General features: G+C 40.8%; 1 protein-coding gene across 1 annotated transcript in view; it reads right to left on the bottom strand.

Annotated features, from left to right (window-relative positions):
• Positions 1-26,010, bottom strand: part of Slc4a4 (solute carrier family 4 member 4) — a 291,869-nt gene that overhangs the window by 149,358 nt on the left and 116,501 nt on the right. The window lies entirely within an intron of this gene.

Below are 26,010 nucleotides of genomic sequence, written 5' to 3'. Positions count from 1 at the left end.
CAGAGTGTATGCCGGGGTTCCCTCTACCTTTGGCCTGGGCTATCCTTCCAAGCACGTGAGTCTCTCTGGTCACCCAGAAAAGCTACCCACCCTCCTTTGCCCAGCAGATATTTTGGTCACAAATAGTTTCCCTTGTGGGTATCTGGCCCAGAATCCCCAGTCTTTGCCTCAAAACAGTATTGTCACAGGCTCCCTGACCACTCAGTATTCCTACTACCAGGATAAATACTTTCCTTTTTCCTCTGTAACATGCCAAACCTCTTCAAGGAGAAGGATGAATTGTACGGGCATAGGACACTGCACCAATCTTCCTATAACAGCCAGAGGTCAAACTCACTAGTAACCTCCCCAGTTATTCCCAACACTGTTACACACAACAGAAGAGACATCCAGAAGAGCCATAGTCTGGTGGACTGCAGAGAGACCATTTAATCAACAGGATCCTGGGCTTCCATTTTGCACTGGGACCTGAAATTCCTAGGCTTATTAAGCAAAAAAACGGTAACTCTTCAAAGCCAAGGCGTTTGACCCAAGCCCTGCAGGGTGCTGAGCAATGCACTCCCTATTAATCCTCAATGATCTGACTCAGGCAAGTCTTCCCAGCAAGAGGGCAAAGGTTGAAAAGCAGCACCAGGTTCAAGCACAGCTTCTCCTTGACTTGAAACCATTGTTCACAGACTCGAATTCCCTCCAATGGAAACTCCAACACACAATCTTACAAAAGATGAAAATCTGCCCCTAATAAGTTAATGTCGGTGTAACAGCAGCTCTTTAAATAATATAATCCCCTTGAACCACTATATCAGAAAAGACCCAGTGTTCTGAGCCAGGAAGACGGGGTATTTTCCACTCCGCTGCATTTCATAGAGTAAGCATGGCCTAGATCTCTTAAATCCTTTACCTGGCAGGGTGTTTTATTCTAGGAAAATTTGAGCACAGGGCATTATTTAAAAGAAAGTAACATCTGACAAAGTGTTTCATAAGCAAAATTAAAGGAGTCCTGTTGAAGGCAGCACTTTATGCTTTGAACTGCATTCTAAAGTTCCAGTGTTCACTTGATTCAAAAGGTGTCAGGCACAAGCCTGACCACCCCAGATAACGCTGAGACCGAAACTAGTGAGACATGATGAGTAGGTTTAACTTTGTCCTTTCGTTAAAAAACAAAAACCAGTCATTGACACTACCTGGATGAAAGTTCTTCCTGAAGGAGAAGTATGAAGGATTAATCAATGAAGGCTGAGCAGTCCTGATCACACACACGTTAAACACAGCCTTCGGTGAGAAACAGACCAGGCGGACTTCTAATTATTACATTCATTTTATTTAAGTGGCAGTAATGATATAATCTGAAAGTTAAATAAATTAACGTTTTGGCCTAACAGATTAAATATATGGATTTGCTTTGGAAATCTATGATAAACAATGTAAGGCATATTTGAACCAACCATTCTCCTTGCCACAAAGCCTGAACAGCTAAAAGCCAAAACAATGAGGGTTTTGTTCTAATGATAAACTTGATTGTCATGACAGTCTTGCCAAAGAAACAAATCCTGTCTCATTTCTCTCCTTCCGAAAGACACCCATCTTGTGGCTAATCTCTAGTCACTCTTTGTGGGGGACAGAGGGAGACACAGGCTGAAGAAGGATGTAGGAACCAGATGAGAAGTCTGTGTTAACAATCAAATCCACTGACCTTCCTAAATTTGATTTCCTGTAATAAAAACAATTAATATGAATGTTCAATTTTGTAACATATATTGTAACAGCTCCAAGGCGGACAAATCCAGGACAATAGGTAAGATGATTGGAATTGTTTAGTCTTTTCCTATCTCTTCTCCTATCAGATGCACCACCCTCATGCCCAACACCTGGAGCCCGAGACAACCAAATGCTTCCCACTGCACTGACTCCATGGTAACCAAAGTGAGGACCCAAGGCCAGCAGCATCCACATCACAGAGGCACTGCTCATTAGAAGCAGATTTTGAGGCTCACCCCACACTAGCTCCAACAAAACTCTGGGCATGGAACATAGAAAAGGAGTTTTATCCAACCTTCCAAATAGCACTGCAGTATGGTAAATACGGAGAACCACTACTCAAAATGAAAAAATCATCTTGGCAGGCAATGTGCGGCGGGACACCACATGGAGCCAGGAAAGTCAGAGGCATCATTCTGGCAACTTGGCCTGTTGCAAGGCCACTACGGTCACCTGCCCTATCTGCAGCAAATCATTAAATTAGCAATCTCACTGCATAAACACATGTGAAAGAATATTTGGTTTTTCCCTTGATTCCTCACCTATACAACCAAATCAATAAATAACTTTGTTTTGGAAACTTACTTTGGCCACAGAAACATATCACCAAAACCAAAGAAGACAGGACAAGAGCCAAAAGAGATTACATACTAGACTGTATGTGGGAATCAGAAATCTGTGTGTGGATTTTAACAAACACAGGAAGCTGTTACACAACGGACCACTAACAACGAGGTATTGTATGCATTTTGCAACAGATATGCAACAGGACATGTTGTCAGAATAAATCAGTGCTCTGTATTTAGAGGCGGGGCATGTAATATAAACTTATTACACCGCAGCACTGAATGAAAGGACTAGAGAAAACTATCACCTGCCACCAATGGACGAAACATCAGAGTGTCATAGAGGATGTTACCTTTAGGGACAGGTGGCAACTTACTCAAGGCTTCATTCAAGTCCTCTTTCTAACTAAAATCCAGAACATTCAAATCTCTTGGGACTATTCTTGGCCCAAAGGAACTTTGCTTTTAAAGTGTGATTTTTTTTTTTTTAAAAAAAAAAAAAGGGAAGAAGCAGTCTTGGGTGCACAGTCATAATTAATTTCCATGTCACCGTTTTCGGGCTATAGGAAAAGAAAGCATTGGAGAATTATATTTCCAAGCAGTTTCACACAGTTGAGAGCTGTTTCATTTTCAAAGTACCCATTTGGCAGGTACATACTGTTTCTATAAAAATTAATTACACTCTGTACTGCTTGAAAATCATTGTTATTCTTTACTATATGTTTAGCAATTTAAAAAGTCCTTTGCAATTGTATCTATTAGGTACTTTAAAAAGAGGTGAAGAAATGTACAGCATAGGAAAATGATATTTAAATGTGTGGATAAAATGCAAATATTTATATAATACAATGAAAGTTTAACCCCCACCTTACCTCATACCTCCATAAGAAGCTAATAAAATACAGAGAGGCAAGCTAAAACAAGGGTTTCATGACCTATGAACCACACTGGATTCTCTATTCTCATGCGTAACTAAATAACAATTTTCAGCTACTGAATAAAAGGAATATAATGGCACACTTAAAATGAGGTTGACTGAGAAAGTCTAAAAAGAATGGTCTTGTTTTCTATGACAACAGATTATCCAGAGATATCCTCAACCACAGAAAAGTCAAATCAACAACAACAACAACAAAAACAGGACAAGATCTCTAAGCCCTCCATACCTAGTCATTATCCTTTACATAAAGTGCAAAGATCAGCAGAGTGTAAATATTAGGCTAAGGAAAGTGAGAAAACATTACTAGCCATTTGGAGCCCTTTGAAGGAATTTCATAACTAAGAAACATCAATTTGGGTATCTTAGATCATTTCACTTTTTAATTCTTTTGTTTAGGTGATTTTATTGTTTGTTTGTGATATAAAATTTAAGCCCAATGTCAAGGCCCTCATTCTGTCTTGTTCACAGCCTCAGAAAATTAGTGGCACTTCATGAATATTTTTAATAAATAATATAAGTAGGTTGTTTGACTTCCATTTGGAAACTGCTATAAATGCAACTGTGCTAAATCCATTTCTTATGGAGGGAGGTGCTCACTGATGCAATTGCAGGAGCCTTTAGACTTGGAAAGCCTCAAGGTAAATAAGGAAAAAGTGTGTAACTGGCCCAGAAGTCCCAAGGCAGAAAGATACAGCCAAGCTGGCCAAAGTATCTGTGTGCTACCAGTACAACAGAAGCCAGAAGCAGTAAGATTGGAAGAGAAACCTGCAAAGGAAAATCCAGGAAGCAAGGCAAAAGGCAGGTTTGGGGAGTTCAGCTAAAAGACAAGAGAGCCTGGGGCAGAGACAAGCCTGGAAAACTGAATAACTCAAAGCACTTGAGCACTATGGAAGGAGGAATGAGCCTGGTAAAAACAAGAAGACATCAAAAGATTCATAGAACTATCAAAGTAGGAGTGAAGTTCCGCCAAAAGCTGAAGTCATTCTTACTGTATGGGGCAAGGAAAAGAAATGCCCTTATATGGAGAGCTGGATGCATGCAGATTCAGCTGACAGTGCCACCAACCCCTGCGTCCAGAAGCCTTCCCAAATTCTAGTCTCTTTAGTAGACCACTCGCTGCTCTTTCAGATCTCTGCTAGCCAACTCCTCTGGTTGATCTGTTTAACCTCAACCCCTACACTCTGTTTTTTGTTGTTGTTGTTGTTTTTCAGTTTTAATGTTCTGACTACTTGTGAGTTTTTTTCCGGATTCACTCTTAGATCCTAGACGTTTCAAATAAACAACCAGCCAGAGCAAAACTTTTCTAATTCATGATGACTTCGTTCTAATAAAGATAATGAATATTGCAATTTCACTGTGACCTAAAACAGCTTAGTTTTTAAGTATTTCAATTCTCTCTCTCTCTCTCTCTCTCTCTCTCTCTCTCTCTCTCTCTCTCTCTCTCTCACACACACACACACACACACACACACACACACACACACACACACACCACACTACAAATACGATAAGGAGTCTTCAGTCATGTGATCACAGCATGTTATTACAATGCTCTCTGGGTGTCTCACATGCCTATGTCCACACATACCCATGCATACACACATAGGTGCAGTCCACATGCATACATAAAGTAAAACAGTGGACAGAAAAATCTATCCAAAATACTGGTAAAAGTATGTACAATAACTGTGACCTTCATATCTCACAAAAAGAAAGAACCCCCAGCAAGCCTGTGCTAGCGAAGGAAAGGTGGAAAAGGCAGAATAGGCGAGCCATGATGGGCAGTGTGGTGATAAAGTTTATCTGAGGATCAAAGGAAAAAAACAGCCACTATATTAAATATAGAAGTCATGCAATGGTAGCGCATGCCTTTAATCCTACCATTCGAGAGGCAGGGATCTGTCTGGACCTCTGTGAGTTGAAGGCCACACTGGGAACAGAGCCAGGAATATGCCTTAAATTCCAACACTAGTTAATCAAAAAGCTTTAGAGGTCTATACAAACAGATAGGAAGTAACAGGGCTGGGCAGGAAGAGGAAGTGATGTAGCTGGGCAGAGACAGCAAATGAGATAGCAGAACAGAAAGGCACATAGGTGTGGGTATACAGGAAGTAGGTCTCTTTGGAAGCTGAGGGTTGGTAAGGTGAGGTTGGCTTGTGGGTTTTCCTAGTCCTCTGATCTCTCAGGTTTTAACCCCGATATCTGACCCCAGATTTTTTATTTAATAAGACCATTTAGCAATTTATCTACAGGGCAGATAACTGCCTTACTTGAAACAAGCTCTGACCCAAAATGTTTTTCGTTAAATTCTCCTAAGCCAAGGCAGAGAGGAACTTCACCAGGCTCCTGTGACCATACCTTTCTAAGGAGAGGACTTGTCCACTCCTGTTTCCTTCCTAAGTGAGGCCCTTTCTCTTACATGTAGATAGATGCTAGAGCCAGGCTAACATAAGATGTCACCAGTCACATTAACAGAGGCATTCTATAATTTGGAGAAGTATCTGAGATTAAAATGTTTAAGAAAGCTACCAACTAAAGATGACAAACTCAACAAATGTCTAAAATGGATGGGTTTCTTTTCATCCTTCATAAATACATACATACATATACATACACACACACACACACACACACACACACACATATTTAAAATACTAGGGAAGAGGAAAGCTTAAAGCTAGATCAATGAAAATAACTGGGGAAAGATCAACACAGACAAAAGATTTCAAAAATTCTCTAAGAAGCAAAGCAGCTAGTGTGGTAACGCTGACACCATCCGTGCTGTGCCAAAATGGCAGTACCAAGTACGCGAAATGGGCACAAAGTCCCAGAGACACCCTGCATATCTCTGAGGAAGTGGATTCTAAACATTCCAGGTAAAGTCTCACAGGAGCAAGAAGCAAGTTGAAAAGGACAGGTTAGTAGAAGTCCCACGCCTCCACTGAACTCCACCCCAATGGGCAGAAGACTCAGCAGCCAGTGCATTTACACTTGGATACACTTTGCTGACGGATGCAAGTGTTTGTGCCTCAGAATAAAGCCTTCTGAATTCCAGAACATACTTGGGGAAAACTGTGGTGATATTGTGTTCCCCAAAATATTGTGCACCCTAATAATCTGGGGTCAGAGAACAGAACAGCCACTAGATATAGAGGCCAGAAAATGGTGGCACACATGCCTTTAATCCTATCACTTGGGAGGCAGAGATCCATCCGGATCTCTGTGAGTTCAAAGCAACACTGGAAACACCCAGGTGTGGTAACAAGAGCCTTGAATCCCAGGAAGTGATGGCAGAAAGCAGAAAGGTATATAAGGCGTGAAAACCAGGAACTAGAGCTGCTTAAACTTATAGGCTTTTGAGCAGCAGTTCAGCTGAGATTCATTCTGGATGAGGACTCAGAGGTTTTCAGTCTGAGGAAACAGGATCAGCTGAGGAATGGCAAGGTGAGGTGGCTGTGGCTTGTTCTGCTTCTCTGATCTTCCAGCATTCACCCCAATACCAGGCTTCAGGTTTGATTTTATTAATAAAACCTGTTAAGATTTGTGCTACAGAAAACACTTCCTGCCCACTCTAAGGGAAATCCTCCTTCTTAAGACGAATGGACAGTGGAAGCCTGATGCCTCCTCCTTGCATGCTCATGGCTGAATTCCTACCCTCAGGGCCACCCTTAGCTACACAATAAGTTCAAGGCCACATGAACTGGAATGAGACTCCGTGTTTTGCTTGTTTGTTTGTTTTTTGTTTGCTTGTTTGAGAAAAAAAAAAGAAGCATTTGAGGTCTACCAGGAATTTAAGAGAAAACTCAAAAGGTAAATACATTGCATAAAGAAAATAAATAAAAATTGAGAAAAAGAAATATAATACAGAAAACAAAATAAAAATTCTACTAGTTTAGAGAAAGCTCTGAAATGGTTTTATATCTATAACACAGGCAGGGTGCTTTGAAAAAGAGATCAAGAAAAGTATTTCAGAATGAACCAACAATTGCTTTAAATATCAGTATACACATTCACATAAGCATGAAAAGAACCTCCTCAACATGAGTTAGAAAAGAATAAGAAAGCCCGTGAAAGGGGAAATGGGGAACAAAGCCAGAAAATATAGAGAAAAAGATCAGAGGCACAGAGGATGGGGTAAAGAATGTCAAAATCTGATTATAAAAAGTGTTATTAAACCAGAACAAGGACAAAGAAGGAAAGCCCATTCTCAAGAATATCTCTATGCCTATGAGAGTGCATCATTAATAATAAGTCTCCATGTCTTTATTTGAGAGTTGGTTGGCAGCTGAAGGAAAATTGCAACTACAAATGCCATCCAATGTGGGGCCGGAATTTCCACATAGGGCCTAAGAAAGCAGAAAAGATTTTACAAAAGGATACAGCTCCTTACTTGAGTACCCTCCAGATTAAGTAGAAACAGCAAAAAAAGAGCAAGCTAAGTAAAAATGCCTGCCACAATGTGGGCACCAACTGAGAGGTTAAATGCAGCTCCCAGTTCAACACAGCTCTCAGCCAGGCCTGCACACTTAAGGCTCAGCTCTCAAGGACCTGAGGAAGAAACAAAGCCAAACACCAGAGCTGCATGGCGAATGGCCTAGCTGCAGCTTGGGAGTTTAAGGTTTGGCTCATGCAGTCAGAGAACACTACAGGTGTACAGTAAAACAAGCCCAGACAAACAAAAAAACAAAAAAACAACAAAAAAAAAAACCACAAAGGTTACAGTGTGTATAGGTGCTTGAGGAAGAAAAGAAAATGAGTATAGACAGTCATAGGAAAGAATAAATATAAATAGTTTAAAAACAATTATATAATGTCTTTAAAGAAAGAGTAAAGTAATATAAAAAGAATAAGCCATGTAAAGACAGGAGATACAGGGAGTCTGGATCCTGTATGATACTTTATTGGCTTTGAATTTTTTTGAAGGCTCATGAGTGAATGGCAGCTGCTGAGAGACACTGGATTGTAAAAGAAATTGCTGAATTAAACCAGCCTAGATACTTTAGGGATGTCTTAACTTTAAAATGGAATTCAGAAAATGTATTGGATTGGCAGAGAGGTTATGCTTTTATTTCCACAGAAAATGAAAGGCTGTGTATTCCTTAAAATCAATGGAGACCAGATTTAACTGGGGGAGACCCCTGAAAATCTTGGCTACAAACATAAAGAAATAAACCTAGAAAACTACAAAACAGGTGACATGTATGCTGATCCCTTGACAAAGGAATAGCTCTGAGACTGGGTGAGACAAGATAAATCTTGTTGGTTACTGAGTCCTCATGACTTATTATTACATGCCATCCTTTCATCTGGCATGGATGGAGGTTTGGTTATACGAACTAAAAAATTTATAAAGCTGACAGATGTTGTGGTGATATATTGTTTGTCATCTAGGAAATAAAGCTTTCCTGAAGATCAGAGGATAGAGCCAGGCAGTGGTGTCACAACACATCTTTAATCCTAGCACTCCGGAGGCAGAGGCAGAGGCAGAGGTCCGTCTGGATCTCTGTAAACTCAAGGCCACACTGGGCTACAGAAGATTAATCCAGTCTAAAAGAGAAACAGCCAGGCAGTGGTGGCACACACCTTTAATCCCAGCACTTGAGATATCATGCCTTTGTTACCATTATTTGGGAAGCACACACACGCCATTAATCCCAGCACTAGGAAAGTTGAGACAGGAAGTGATATGGCTGTATGGAGAAAGGAATATAAGTAGGGAGGAGACAGTAACTCAAGCCTTTTCCGCTGAGGACTCAGAGGCATTCAGTCTGAGGATTTGTGGAGATCGGCTGAGGAGTTGGTGAGGTGAGAAGTGGCTATGGCTTGTTCTCTGATCTTGCATCATTTACCCCAATATCTGGCTGTGGATTTTTATTCAAAGACCATTTAGGGTTCCTGAAACCTTTTACTTGCTCAAACATAAAAAAAAAAATCATCTTTGACTGGCTTGCATACAATTCAAAGTCCATACTTGTGCTAATGCAGATATGTATGTTACCTTTGAAAGTTTGTATGTTTTCAGAGCAAGGAGATCAAACACCAATGAAAATGGATAGCCCAGGTGATCCAGCCTTTCAGAGTGCCTCTGTTGCAGTTCTCAGAGTTCTGAGTTCAGAACAACTTCAAAGCTGCTAGCTGAGATGGTCCAGGCTCACAGACTATTCTAGCCAGAACTTCAGATAAACCTTGTACTTTCCTTCTATGCAGAGACTAGACAACAAGTGTTATAGCTAGTTTTCTTAGGACTTGACCATTATCTCAACTTTCTCAGGGTCCACTGGGGATGCTGTCACCCACCAGACAACAGGAAACAGTCTACAGAACACAATGCCCACACTATCAAGAGGTGGGGTAGGTGGGTTTTGGTCATTCAGTAGGTTATGAATGTTTGTCATCATTTAGTGGGGATAAAAGAATATAGGACACAAAGGAAAAAGACTGCCGAACTTTGCCAAGACAAGGTGAGACAGTCCTTTAAAATTCCTGCTTCATAGAAAAATCTGCTAGATATTCTAGGCCTGTAGGCCAAAGATGGATGCCCCAACATTGCAGAGGAACCTTGGGTGACTGTCCAGGCAGCCAGCTGGCTTTTCATTTTCGAAGTTGCTTGCTCCACACTTTCTGTTTACTCAGGTAGTATTATGTCCTTCTTGGGTCTCTAATAGAGTTGGAGACAAAACAGTTATAGTTTTCCTTGTTACCAAATTTAAAAAAGAAACTTACATAAGAGATATAAAGTTTATAGGGTTGAGAAACATAAAAACTTAAATTGTTTAAGAAAATGTTTTGAGATCTAACAAGATAATTTTGAGTTGATAATACAAATTAGGATAGAGAATAAATTAGGTACTCAACTTTGAACTCACCAAGACAGGATGGATAATGGAGTATTTTCTCTGAATTTTCCAAATGCAAATGGAATGGATATTGTAAATATAACTCTTACTTGATAAGTGTTCTAAGTGTATTTAGTGTTACTATGTTAAAGCTAAAACTGTTCTTTTTCTTTAGACAAAAAGGGGTAAATGTGGCCAAATATTTGCTGAGCTATGTAAAGATGGGTGGCATTTGTTTAATTATGTAAAGATGTATTGCTGCTTTACCTTGCCTGCCCAAGGCACCGGACTGGTCTAATAAAAAGCTGACCAGCCAATAGCAAGGGAGGAGGTACAAGCAGAACTTCCAGACAGGGACAGTAAGTAGGAGGAGGAATTTAGCCTCCGGGAAGAAAGAAAAAGAGATGCCAGGGAGATGCCAGAGGCCAGACAGACAGACAGACAGACATGAAGGAAGCAGGAAAGTAGGACATACAGAATGAAAGAAAGGTAAAAAGCCCTGAGGCAAAACATAGATGAATAGAAACAGATTAAATTAAGTTATAAAAGGTAATGAGACAAGCCTAAGCTAAGGCAGAGCATTCATAATTAATAAGTCTCCGTGTCTTTATTTGGGAGCTGGTGGTGGCCAAAAGAAAATTCTAACTACATGCATCTTCAGATCCCAAGGGCCCCTCAGGACAACTAAAAAAAGATTAAAAATAAAATAGCATATAGATGAATTGTTATAAAACTTCATAACCACCAAAACAAAAAGAATACCCTCACCTTCCCTATCTAGAATCAAAAGGAAGAATTTTCTTAAGCAGCAGAAATGCTTTGTGTAGAAGATAATAGTGTCCAATTTTTAAAAGAATTCTATGCTCTTCCAAATCACAGATTGACTAGGAGAAAATGATGAAGGAAATCTGGGACTAAAATGTTCTGAAAGTGTTAGTATTTCCTGACAGTATGATTTAACAAAACAAGGGAATAAACCAAAGGAAGGGGAGCTACCATCTCCACTCAGGAGAGCAAGGGACATCAATGACTGACCATCCACTGTGCAGCAGGCCTAAACATAGTAACTGGCAACTATGGGGGGGGTGGTGGTGAGGGGATGACACCAGAGCCAACAAGAAGGGACCAACCTGCCCAAACGTGCTATCAAAGCATCCTACAGGTTATTAGTATCTTTGAGATATGAGCTTAACAATATAATAATGTAGTTTTGTTTTGTTTTCTTTTGTTCTTAAATCAGTTTGAAGGCTGGTGGGCTGGCTCAGTGGCTAAAGGCACTTGCTGCACAAGCCTGGAGACCTGAGTTCAATCCTCAGCACCCACATAAAGGTGGAAGAACCAATTCCATATGTCCTCTGACCTCCACATGCACACTGTGGCACATGCACACCTCTTCCCCCTACTGCCCCCATACACACACTACACACATACTACACAATAATAATGAAGAGAACTGAGTTTTTAAAAATTCACTTTAAAGCTACAGTTTAAAATAACTACTTAGCAAAAAGGTACTTAGAGAGATCATCAAAGGCTTTGAGTAAACTATACTAATGCAGCCATAATGTGAATTCTATTTAGGGAGTCTCTGCATTAGATTCAACTGACAGAAAGCAGAGCATTGAATGGAGAGAGGAGAGAACACAGATCTGATTAATATGGACAGTAGAAAGTAGAGTAGCGATGAAAGAGTCCAGTACCACCAGCAGTGGGGAGAGGGAGGAAGGAGAATACAGATGTTCATGTCCTTGACAAGAAGTCAAAACATCCTGTCAATCCTGCTACATAAAGAAACTGAAACATGAGATTTTTTTTTTACTCCACACTACAAGAGTTATTTATAAGGAACTAAAAATAATATTAGTAGGCTAATTGGAAGAAGGAAGAACACAAATAATGTTTTGGATTCTTTTGTTGTTGTTGTTGTTGTGGAGTACATTAACAAACTATATCGACAACTGAAACCTTTCTGAAGAAATGAAAATGGTCATGAAAAAGGTAAAAGACCAAATGAAAAGCCACACAGACCTGAAAGTGTTTGCTATAAAGACGACAGTCCTGAGAAGTACAAAGATAAAAGAGAGCTGTTTGTCCTTCCTTCAAGGTGTTTCTGATGCTTGGCATGATGGCGTCCCTATAAACACAGCACATGGAAGGCTGAGGCAAGAGATCTGCAAGTTCAAGGCCAGCCTGGGCTATACACTGAAGCCTGCCTCAAAAGCAAAATAAAGAGGAAGAGGGGGAGAATGGAGAGGTCTTTTTGTATATTTCAAATGATAAAACTTTGATATGATATATTAATAAAAGTATATCATAAGCATATTTTATATAAGTATTTACTAAATGTGTTGCTATCATGAGGATCAGAGAAAAGAAACACTGACTAATGGCCAACTTTAGGACATCTTACTTAAATTAAATCAAACATGGAGACTGAAAATTTTATATGAAATAGAATTACATTTTAAATAGTTTAGCATCCTCCATGAAATACTATTTATACAATTTAAAAAGTTATAGCTAGGGATAGTTTCCCACAAGCTCTGTCTGCAATGATTCTAATGTCTATCATTAGTCAGCAAAATCCCTTACAGCTGAGAAGTATGCGCATGTGTGTAAAGCAAATCAGTCTCATAATCGTCTATCTGCAGCCAAATACATTAAGTGTAGGTACAGTGACTGGTTATATGTAGAGATAAAGACAGGCGTATGCACAGAATAATAAAAATGGTAATGAACACACACTCTGCACCTACACTTTCTTCTCTGGTTTCCGATTCCCGAAACTTAGGAAGGCACTGATATTGGCCTCCACATAGCCTTACTAACTGCACTCTGCTTAACAGATCTCAGGGTACAGCCAATCAATACGAGTCACCTCCAATGCTAGAAGCAGGGATGGAAGACACAAATGCCTTCAGGCTCACATGGCCCTGGAGGCTCTCCAGATTATAGTGCCTGAAATCTAAAAGAGGATGAAGTCAAGGTATAAATATGCCTGGTATGCACACGCCCATAGGCTCCCTTTCAACTGAAATGGCATCAAGGGTCCAAAGGTATGACAACCTCATCATGGCCATCAGTGACTCTAGAGATAGCTAGGAGAATTTTAGTCTAAACTAAAGTGGGTCTGGGATTATTTCCTGACTTTTCTGTGCATGCATGCATGCATGCATGCATGTATGTATATACTACTGGAAGTTGAGCCCAGGGCCTTGAGCATGCTAGGTAAGCACCAGGATTTTCTACTGGAAAAGCAGTATCCTCACTGAGGTGCTTGCTACTCTCAGTTGGAAGTGTCCTCTTATAAGTCACATCTATATATCTAGTTCTAAGACTCTCCAAAGGTTTATGGACATTTCGCTCTATGACATGGACATGCCTGATATTTACTGACCACTATCTTTTTAATTGAGTCAGGGATAGGGAGGGCTAGGTAAAGAGTTTGAATGGAGATTCACACTTCACTTTTCTGGGATAAGCCTACTGGACACATTCAGAGAAATATTTTAAAGGTATGTTTGCATGATACTATGGAAAGAAGATAAAGTTAGCATAAGAAAAGAATAGAAAATGGGACAATAACTCAATAAGATTGCTGTAAGCAATGAGCAATAAAACACATGAGTTAGTATCCCACTCAGGTTTTTCAATAACTGGTAGTTTTATTTTCTTTCCATTATCCCCACTGACCTCAAGGGGAAACTGTCAACTAAAATGGCCATGGCTGGGGTTCCATACCAACTCATCATTTGGATTTTTCCAGTCTTAGGAGATGAGTGCTGAGAACTTGGAAGTTGTTCTCTAATTCATGTCCAGAGGTGGGAAGTTGAAACTGTCTTAGTCATCAGAAAATGAGAACCAAAGAAGCTTTTCATCATCACACAGGAGATGCGGAGTCACATCAGGCTGACTGTGTGATTACAGAGAGCTTTTATCAAAATGACAGATGCCCCACTGAGGGCAAAGGTCATCAGTAGTTATTTGTTAAAGAAACCCACACAAACCCCAGACTGGGGGACCATGTATGTAACCCCAGCTATTCAAAAGGCTTAGACAGGAGGATCACATGTCTGCGGTATACTGGGGATACAGAGCACATTCAAGGCCAGCCTATATAACATAGTGACACCCTTTCTCAAAATAAAAAAGAAAGGTAGGGGGAAGTCTGGGAATATAGTTCATGAGTAGAACACTTGCCAAGCATGTGCAAGGCCTAGATTTAACACCCAGGAGAAAACTGAAAGAAGGAAACAAAGAAGGAGAGGAAAGGGAATGGGAAGGGAGGGGAGGGGAGGGAAGGGGAGGGGAGGGGAGGGGAAGGGAGGGGAGGGGAGGGGAGTCTACACAGATGAACCTCACTTACTTCCATATGACACACTGTAGGCTTAGAAAGTTCTCTAGGGCTTTGTTTATTTTTGGTTTTGGTTGTTGTGTCTTTTGTGGCTATGAGGTTTCCAGCATGATTGTGTACCCCAAGATAACTTCAAACTTACCTTCCTGCTCCCTGTGTTAGAATTACAGGCATTGACTAATGCTCTTAGAATGAGAGGCAGTCATTAGCACACTTAGTTTTATGTGGTGCTGGGGATGGCACCCAGAGCCTCATGAATGACAGGCAAACTCTACAAACTGAACCACATCCCCAGACTTGGGTAGAGAGAGTCCTTTAATGGCATTTGCTGATAGCATCTGCAGGGAGATGGTAGGAGTTGTTTCAGTGTCTGACACTGACTGGATTTCCTACTTAAGTACAGAGGAGGATCAGAGGAGGATAAAGGGGTTGGCAAAAGAGTGAGTGGTCGAACACGAGAAACATCACACAAAAAAATAAAAAACCAGGGGCAGCAGAGGTCTTGAGAATGCTTCACCAGGTCAAGTTTTGCTGGTTAAAGATTGCTTAAACCAGTGAACAAAGGTAATTTCTAAAAACTCCATTTTCTGCTGAACCAGGACAAACAAAAGGAGAGGGAAAGAGAAACACATCATGAATAATGTGAGTGAGTTTCAAATTTTCCTTGGAATTTCCTCCCACAAAGTAGTAGAATTTTTTCTGTTTCCTTATTGGGATCAGGAATACAGTACAGAGGGTACAAAACATTTAGAAGTCCCACAGGCAAGGGCCCCAGGAAGGGGGGTGTCCTGATTGTACAGAGAACTTGTAGAATCATGGTCAAAGGGCAAACAGATCACCTCACCATTTCTCACCAGGCTGACTTTCTCCTCTAACTAGATATCACCAACTTCTCACTATCTGCTTATGTATTTTGGTGACAGGAAAGTTTCCACTTAATGAAATGACCCATTTTATCACAATGAAGTTCATTACTACAGGTGGCCTATGACCACACTATCCCAGCTATGCTATAATGTGCATAAACCACAGAGTCAGTATGAGTACAACATCAAGGTACCAACTGAAGCATTCACATACTCACAAAGAAGCAGTGTCCACTTAAGTACACATAACATCTATTGGTCCTCTTTGAAGGCATGTAGATCTTCTCACAAACAGAGGCCTTTGCTTTGTTCTATAATTCTCTAGCACCTGAAAGCTAGTCACTGATGTCTCCATCCCTTCCAAAATCAAGTGTGCAAAACCCCTCATTTAAAGGACCATATCGTCATCAGGCAGCTTTATGGTCTGAACTTAAGAAAACTGAAGGCTGTATCTGATCATGATTCTCTTTGAAAATTAACAGAGCTTCAAAAAAAAAAATACTCTTCAATCTCACCCAGAAGTATCAAGAGTCTAAAGTCAGTATCTTCCTCATGAAATGCTCACTCAAGGAACCTAGAGCTCTCCTTTGAAAGAGTGAATCAAAGCCTGTCTTCCTCCGCAATGTAGAGTCTACATACTTATAGTAAGCCAAGTCTCGTGAGCCAGCTAAGTATGGGCAAATGTAGACCTCCTGTCACTTGTTTATTTCCTCAGTGGTTTCTAGGTTCTCATCCTCCTCCAGGTGTGGGCTGCCTAGCTGCAAGCATCTTTCACTCTACTCAAGATAGGATAAGTTTACTACTAACATCATTCTTGGGAACAAACAGGTCAACTTGGTAGCACCCAGAGCATAAGCACTGTGCCTGCAAGATGGGAACTGGTGGTCTGGATAATTAATATATTGCCATAAAACAGTATCTCTGTTTGTTCTTTATTATAGATTATATGTACTTCCTTAGAAATATAGAAAAAATATTAAAAATATTAAAGATATTCTTTGGAAATCAGGTAAATGCATTAAACCTTAACACTCACAGTAGTTCCTAAAAACCCAGAGCCCTCAGTAAATGTGTGCTGGAAGAATCATAAACTAAGGCTTTCCCTCAAAGAAAAAGTGGTCCTTATAATTGGATGTACCCTGTTCTTCCTCAAAAAGTATGTTGGTATTATTCTTTCCAGTACATTTACACAGACTATACGCTTATTTGTAACCATGGTTACTACCTGTGGAAGATTTCACAGTTTATGACTTTCTAAAGGAAAAATTCACCACAGCCCACAATAGTGCCCATAGTAGCCCATATTCCAACAGTTTCCTGGAACTGCAAAGGATGGACCTTAAAACACAGAAGCATCCCAGAAAAATTACACTTGGAAGGCTAGCATTAAAAAAGACCAAAAATTTTGTTTCCTGACTTGAATCAGCAAAACGAAGTCATCAGTGAGCCCAGCTCTTCTTCTCAGGCAAGACAACCTGTGGCTGAGGGAACAGAGACCTGAGAGTTGAGACAAGCACAAGCCAATGGAGGAGTGAACAAGAAAAGAGGCATCAGGAGGCTGCATGACATCCAACTCTGGTCTCCCACTGACTGGGTGACCACAAATACTCCCTGTCAGACAGGAAAGGTCACAATGAAGGAACAACTCAGATACTCATGGATTACCACCAGAATGACTTGCTCCTTGTTCATGCTGAGAACCACTGAGCATGGGTGGAAGCTCCAGTTCAACATGTCTCCTGGGCCATGACCCTGATGCACAATGCGTCTCCTCTCCAGATCATTGCTGCTTTGCCCAAAGGACATGAACCAGCTCTGGAAGTTTCCCCCTGAGAAGGAGATCAGTCACTTCCACTCACCATGGTTCACATCTAACTTTAAAAAGGCAAGGAAGGCACATCCTCACATGTGCTCAGAAGGAAAGGGATCTGGGATATTTATTTGCGAAGACTATAACTATCATGAATACTTAGCTTTCCTGAGCCACAGGGCTTCATCTACACCAGGGCTTTGTGGAAACCACGTAGCCTACATGATAGCTGGGGTCGTCAGAGTTGCCTGCTTGGCATCTTGAGTCATCTCTGAATGGTCCAGTAAGCAAGGCAGTGGACGCTCTGGCTGAGAAGTCTAACTCAATTCTAGTATTAACAGCAGCATCCATAGGAAACAGAAGACCTCTCTGTGGCACTATGGTTGTTCAGTATGGGATGACAGGGTGAACAATAATGATCCATAAAAATCAGTCCCGCTCTAACCATGATACATATTCCTGTCTCTCGTTTTCAAGTGTTCATTTAGTCAACAAATATTTATGAAGTATCTCTCTACCAAGCTCCATGTTAGGCCCCAAATAAAAAAACTCCAACCTTAGCAGATAAGGATATCTCTCTCTCTCTCTCTCTCTCTCTCTCTCTCTCTCTCTCTCTCTCTCTCTCTCCTCCCTCCCTCCCTCCCTCCCTCCCTCCTCTGTGTGTGTGTGTGTGTGTGTGTGTGTGTGTGTGTGTGTGTGTGTAACCACAATTAAAGACAAAAGAAGTCATGAATTTGGAAAGAAAGCAAGGTGGACAGTACCCTGGAGGGCTTGGAGGAAGGAAAAGAGGGAAAACATTGCAATTATATTTTCACTTCAAAAAAATCATTTCAATGACTAAAAAAGAAAAAAGCCCCCAACCTACGTAGTATAATCACAACTCATGGATGGTCCAATGACAGCCCTAGTAGTATCATCACCAAGAAATAAATGCGTAAAAACTAATGTGTCAACAAGGAAATCTGTATGATTTTGAGAAATTTGTCATGATTCATTATAATATTTTGGGTATTTTTTTCAGAACAGCTGAAACTGAAAGTGGAACTATTATCCCAAAAAACTATTACCTCAGCTAACAGATACCGTGCATTCTGGTTAAATATATGCTGCTTATCCACTATCATCTACCTCCCTTCTCGTTTTTGGACTGAGTAAACTTTTAAAGATAATCAGAAAAGAGCTTCTCTACACTAACCTACAAGGAACAATGGAGGTAGAAGTGTTGTTGAAAGTGCATGGTTAACAAGTAACTCAGTCACGCAAGAATCAGGTGGATAAACTGGTCCAGTCCAACGCTGACCGGCACCATGCTTGGCGCCGCCAGGCATACAGAGATAAAGGGGAGGTGTTTCCGGCTCTTTGTGCGCTCTGTCAGCAATGAAGGAAGCATAAACAGTATGATGTCATGATAAATCAGCAGAGGTGGGGGATGGGTGCAAGGGCAGGGATGAGGGGGAGCTTTGATGGCTGGCAGGGAGGGGTAAAGACAGTATGGAGAAGGGATCTTCTTGGAGGAAATCAGACCAATAATGACAGGGTAAATCTAGCCACATCAAGTGTGGGCGGCTGAAGAAGAGTAAGTGATAGACTGAAAAAGCATGAAATCAAAGCTCTTTAGAATCTAAATTATTTGAGATTATAATGCAAGGGTAGAAAATTAAAAAAAAAAAAGATGACCATGGACGTAGACATAGACCAAGTTAAGGGACACTACAGAGACTAGAGAATTTGGCCTTGACCTTACAATTATTAGCTAGGCTGGGAAAGGTGAGCTTGGTCTTACAAACGATAGGGCACTCACTAAAGGCTGCTGAGCAGAATGATATGTGCACACTGTAGCGTAAGTAATAAGAATGTGGGTTCTCGGGGTAATTGTGAAGGGTGTTCTCCTGTAAAGTGAGGATAAAGGCTGGGGAAAGAAGAGGCTGCTGAAACAGTCCCCTGGGAGGTAAGGACCTGAAATCAGAGCAGATGAAAACTGCTGGCAGAGTCTTTGGAATTGGGCCCTTCCCCTGGTGGTCAGTTGAATATTGTTTACAGTGAGTGGTCCTACTAATCCAGATCTGAGCTCTAGGAAGTAAAGAAGCAGAACATTTTGGAGGATGAAGGACAAACAGACATCCCATAGGCAGGGTCTTGAGGGCATGGTAAAAAGGTGGATAAAGGTCCACAGAGGCAGAGGATGCATTGCAGGAAGGAGCAGAAATGAAGTCTGAATTACGAGGGCCACCGTAAACATCACAGACTTTCAGCTTCCCACAAGGAGAAAAGCCCTGTTTCTGAAGAGTCTGCCAGCAATTTTCATCAAAGTATAATTCCACTGTTTGCTGCCAAGAAGAAATTTTATTATTAACTTTGAAAATGATATCCGCAACCAGAATATTGCATTTGCTTTCCCTAATGCCTCCCTCATTCGCATGTGCACAGACATACTAATTCAAGTAGTTAGGTTTTCTGTTGTCTCCAGTAATTAAATCCAGACATTGTTTGGCCTAATAATAGTACTTCATTTTGTATTTGCATGGAAGACTCTCCATCAGTTTTAAATTAGTCCAGTCTACCTCACAAGTAGCCCATAAAGCCGCAGTCACACTGGATCTACAGTAGCTTCACCTGGTAGCTCCCTCATTAGGAACAAACCTCATCCTCCAATTGTGAGAACACACAGCAGCTCTCTGAACACACAGGCGCTCTCTGGCTTCCTAGAGCTTCACAGTGCTCTCAGCTGTGCCAAGAAGGACACTTGCAAAGTCAAGGCTACAGTTCTTGTTGTGACTGGGTGGTTGTCATAATACCTCTCCATTGCACACTCTCTGAGTCTACAGCTTCTGAGAACATGACAGCATAAGCATTTGCTAAAGCTAGGTGTAGGCACACAGCTCGTAATGTCAGATGAATGCCTATTTGTGGCATGTGTCACTGCTGGGTACAGCAAGAGGCAACTTGCATCTCTGTGTGCCTTACACACTGTCAAAGTAATTATGGGAGCACCGATTGAGTGTGGATCCTCATTAATATTCTTGGAGGGGCCAAGAGGGCCAAAGTCACAAAGATGTAGTAGCCATCATCTGAATGAGTCTTAGTGTCTTTCCCTTTCAATTTTTTTTTCAGTTATTGTCACTATGCTTTCCTTAGTTTCCTATTTTAACCAGATGGTTTTGCTAATTCATCCATTCTACATTCACTGATTCACTGCTATACATAATGTACTCTGTTAGATACAGCCAAGTGGCAGTTACCGAAGTTACTGGTCTCAGAATATCTCTATACATTTAAACACTAGGTGACAGGGCTGGGGATATGGCTCAGTGGGTGACATGTTGGCTGTGCACACATGAGAACCTGTGTTAGGATCCCCAGGACCCATGTAAAACCCAGGTGTCTGGATGTCATGGCACATGTCTGTAACCCCTGAGCTGCGATGGTGGGGTAGAAACAGGCACATCCTGGAACTCACTAGCCAGCCAGCCTAGCCAATCAGGGAGCTCCAGGTTCATGAGCAATCCTGTCTGAAAAACTCAAGTGGAGAACAATAGAGAAAGAGAGCACAAAATAACCTCTGGTCCACACAGAGAGAGAGAGAGAGAGGAGAGAGAGGAGAGAAGGAGGGGGGAGAGAGGGAGAGAGGGAGAGAAGAAAGGGAGAGGAGAGAGGGAGGGAAGGAGGGAGGGAGGGAGAGAGGGAGAGAGGGAGGGAGAGAGAGAGAGAGAGAGAGAGAGGGAGGAAAAGAAAAGAAAAGAAAAGAAAAGAGAAGAAAAGAAAAGAAGAGAGAAGAAAAATTAAGAATATTTCTTTATCTGGGCCATAATTACTAACATTTAGCACATCAGTAAGTAAATACTAATAATTTGTTTACTACAAAATAATAAATCTATTATGTAAGCAACCTCTTTTATGAAAAATAACTTTCCTAAAACAGTAAAAGAAAATCACTCAAATTTTTATAAACTTCCTTAATATATATATATATATATATATATATATATATATATAGAGAGAGAGAGAGAGAGAGAGAGAGAGAGAGCGCTTTATGAAATGCAGTTGGATTATGTTTGATTCTATGCTCTATCTGTCAAGAAATAATGTTTGGGTTAACCACATTAAAAGAATGGTAGCACTTTTCAAACTCTGTGAGTGAGTATTGTTAATACCCACTGCTCCTGAAATTCCACTTTGAAAACCAAGACTTCAGTGCAAGGATCAGGAAATGCTTTACTGGCTGATGATAACTATTTCAAGCTTTGTGGACCCTGTGATCTCTGTTGCAACTACTTAATTCTGCCATCATGGCATGAAAGCAACCATAGGAAATGCATATAAACTAATGAGCGTGGCCTTGTTCCAATAAAACTTCATTGGCAAGACAAATCAGCTATGGGCTAATCTGCTGACCTCTGAGCTAGAAAGTATCTTAAGTGGAATAGACATGGGTCCCTGTCCTTCAGAAATTCATGGGAAGGGCCAGAGAAACAGTTTAGCAGTTAAGAGTACATACTGCTCTTCCAGAGTGCCAGAGTTTGGTTCCTAACATCCATATCAGGTGACTTACACAGCCTGTAACTCCAGAACCAAGGTTCAACGCCCTCTTCTGGCCTTGCAGCACCTATACATGTCTGCACATAGCCCTACACACATTATTAAGAATATAAAATAAATAAATCTCATTTTTTTAAAGAAATGCATGGCTCAATACCATAAAGTAGACCAAACTCAATGTTGGTAAGAAATCTCAAAAAAATACTTCTAGAATTTAAGGTCTGTAAAGAATATTTTAAGTGGAGAAATCTTTAAGGATGTCGCAGACCCTAACGGAAAAGCAAAGTTTGAGAAGAAAGCTTCAGGAGGAAGGAGGGCATTCCAAACAGAGAAATTATTTAGGACAAAGGCATCAAGAGAGACAAGCACCTAGAAAATTCAAGCAATGGTAAAAATATGCTGAAATATAGTGTATATACAGAGAAGTAAAATGTTTTGAAGGTGCTTAAACTTCTCACGGCAGGTTGCTGCACAATGGAACTTGAATGTCAAGTTCAGAGGTTTGGATGCTGTCTGAGATACACAAAGGCACCACTGGGCACTCCCACATGGGGATGCATCTTATCATCCCAGTATAAAAGACAAGTGGGAGGCAACATGTTGCAATGCACCAGTACAGGACTAACCATAAACAGTGACCCCAGAAAACAGGCCGTTGTTTCAGGCAAGGGATGAGCCAGAGGAAGTAAGATCCTGAACAAGGACGGTAAGACAAAGACGGGCAACATGACAGAGGTGATGTGGAACAGATCTGGGGGTTCACAAAGTGGGGCTCCATGATCCCAGGTCAGAGCAAAGCATAAGCGGTGTAAAGAGTAGGGAAATCAGGAAACAGGACAGATTTGATGGTGAAAGACAGAGTTTGATTATAAACATATCATTTTTGTCAAGCGCCAGTTTGAATCTTCACAATTCCAAATTCCTCTTTCAGGGGAAAAAAAGTAACAAAAACAAAACTATTTTATAATTTCAGCAAGCTGTCAGATTTTTCCCAGATCTGTGCCTCTTGAAGTCTTATCCAAGTCTCCAGTATTCTGAAACAAAGCAGAATTCCTAAGCTTTTCTTTCTCCATCACCGTTCTGTAAACTGTTTAGAATCAGTATATATTTTAGTCCATTGTGAATACAATATGAGGTATCAATCAAATAACTGAGGAAAATGCTTTTAGAGACTCAGGATAAACAGTAACTAACTCCTTTTGAGAAAAGTAGCTCAAACTCTCTGTATTTTTAGAATTCTGTAACTTGTTGCTGTGCACCACTTACATTTTCTAATGTCTTCCTTTAACTAAAGAATCTGAAGACAGATGTCAGGTTGTTGAAAGATTTTATTCCCTGTAGTCTTTTGAAAACTATGCCTAGGAACAATTATAGTGAGAGAAGATTTAGTTACACTTGAATCTTCTTTTGGCTTTTAAAGGCCAAAAAACTTAGTTGAAATGGCACAGTAAGTGACCCAAATAATATTCCTATTCAACAACCAGCTAATATCTAGTGAAGAAAAGACCAGACGAGTGAAAAGGACTCAAGGTAAGAGTGTGGAACAATAAACAGCTCTGATGTGATTGCTATTCTCCAGCCCAAAGAAAGGCGGACAGAGTTCAACTAAGAATATGATAGCATAGCAGAAATTTAATAATGGCAGCTCCTAGTGAAGTAAATCTTCAAAGATGGCCACAATGTGCATGATGGAAGGAGAAATCCCCACTGCCATGTTTCTATACATCCATAGTCATTTTCCAGGAATATTCTCTTATCATCATCCTGGCTAAAGTTCAAAGCTTGATCCATCCTAGACTCCTTCACTTTCCTTTCCTGACACTGTGCATTGGTCTACCATGACCATCATGGTCCACCATGACATCACTCTGCACTATCCCTTCCTTCCCATTTCTGCAGTCACAATTAGCCTGGCCCCTAATTCCCTTCATCTCTGCTCTATCACAATAGATGCCCAAACCTCTCCTCTTCAAAGGCCAAAAATGGCCACACATTCATGCCTCTGACCCACAGTTCTGCCCATGCTACCTCCATACTAAAGTATTTTCCATAAACTTCCACAAATGGGCTCAATTATTTTACCTTAGCACCTCATCATTACATTTTCTCATCTTCCTTGTTAATAACCAATGCCAAGCAAATTCTGTGATTGTTTTCTCCTATCTTATCGTAGACTTTCAGTTTACTTTCCTAAGTCTCTTTGCAGGCCTGCTTCTAATAACTATGTTCTCTTCTAATAAGCATTTCAGGGTGTATTTCCTGTGCTACTACCTCACACGCTGTAGATGAACAGGTCTTCCCTCCAATGACAAGGCAGCATTCACCATGACCTCGCTAATCCCTTCTGGAGGTTCTTTTACCTCCCTCCATCTGCACACTGGATTGAAGTCTGAGTTTAGGAAGCAGCTTTGGACTTGAACTTGAAGTGTAGTACTCTCTGGATCGACCACTTTCCTAAAGAAGTTCTAAGCCTTTCGAGAGAACATTAGAGCCAGAGAACGTATTTCATTTAGTCAAATCTCCAAAATTTAACTATTTAATTCCAGATATACTTGGAAAAGAATCTGAAAAAAAATTAAGAAATAAAGTTTCACCGTTTAGTTCTTTAAATTATTGGGTTAAATATGTGGTCAGATTGTAGGATAGATCAAGGATCAACTATGAGGTCAGATTGTAGGAGAGATCAAAATTCTTGAGTTAAGCCATTCAGTTTTCAACTTTTCCAGAGACATGCTACCTGAGCCAGGAGAGGAACAGCAGCAGACACTGGGTGGGTGCTGCAGAGCAGAACACTGTACTGGACACAGCCTTGTACAGTGATGCACAAATGAGACAGACAGACTGACACAACGCAGAGGACACACAAGAGGAAGGTGAAGGAGAAGACAGAAAAGCTCCAAGCGTCGTCATCCTCCTAAGTGCTCAGAACTGAGACTCTGAAGTGGCTGATCTCAAGCCACTAACAGCAAAGGGACACAAGGATTTTACAAGGGCTCAAGTGATGGTGTCTGTTAGACGTCAAACTGAATTCACAGGTAAGCGCTCATAGTGAAGAGCCATCCTGGATCTACCAAGATAGGTGATGTGCTCACACTCCGATAATGGCAAAGCATTTAGGCTGCTATTAACCTGTCCTGAAGCATGGAGGTGAAAGCTTTTCTTTTGTTCTCAGTGGCCCGGGCTGGTTTCAGAACTGCCTGAGAGATCTGTGAGAGGAAATCGTTTTTGGTTTTGTTCCAACTTCTAATTCAATAACTTGGCAGCGTTTGAAATGGATAAGAGCTCTAAGCTCACATCTGCCTCGGGTGACAACTGAGATAAGGAGCGCTCTGAAATGATGAGCGCTTACTTCCCTAAAACACCTTTCAAAGCAGTTTTTGAAAGGCAGTTACTTCAAGTTATGGGACCTCAAAATACCTTGCTAATAATATTGAAAGACTTGATGGAATCTTATTATAATCCTGATTATTAGATGATATTTTTGGCAGGGTTTAAAAAGTAATTCTGTGTTAATTATCGGGATAAATTATAATCAATGCATCAGAGCTGCATACATAAAAATATGGGGAAATATCTCTCTTAGGTACACAATATCCACTTCTAGTTAATAGATTACTGTGGCCAAGGCAGCTACTAGTGAAAAGCGAGCTGCTGGTTGATTTTAATGAAATGATGAGGCCTCAAAAATCATTTCGGAGCATGTACAACATGAATCTTGCCCAGAGGCCAACAGCATTGTATCAGGAACTTGCCATGCACTGGGGGATATACAAGCTCGAGATGCCATCTTGGGTGTAATAGAGTGGAGACAAGAAAGTACAGGCAAGTCAGGCATAGAGAGCCACAGAAAACAATCTACAGTAAATCTGCCTTTGGGAGGCCCAGACAATAGACGCTAATGCTTGAGAGATCTGTGAATATAGCAGCTGTTTCATGAAGGAGATGGAGATTCACACAGATCCTACCTGCTTTAGGTAGGTTTATTTTCAAAGGCTATGGTAGGCAGGCAGGGAGTACAGCTAAAGCCCAGAGAGATGGGTCTCACCATCTTAGAGACCAAAAAGTGAAGGACAAGCTGATTAGGAGAGAGGTTCACATCACATCAACAGCAGGCAAATATGAAGCTGGATAGGAAGGTAGAGGCAACGGTATTTAATCCTAATTTACACATCTTGGACTGTTCAATAGGTATTTGATTGATTGGCCTGACATGGTAAATAATAGCGACCCCTCAGAAGGGGACTGAGGCTATACATCAAAGACAATAGTTTAGGAAGAAAATATATATAGGAGAGAATATAAATATAGACAGTAAGAAGGATTCACTCATTACTGAGAGAAGTC

Source organism: Peromyscus eremicus, chromosome 10 (assembly GCF_949786415.1).
Source record: "Peromyscus eremicus chromosome 10, PerEre_H2_v1, whole genome shotgun sequence".
Lineage (NCBI taxonomy): Eukaryota > Metazoa > Chordata > Mammalia > Rodentia > Cricetidae > Peromyscus > Peromyscus eremicus.
This window is presented reverse-complemented; position numbering and strand designations above follow the sequence as displayed.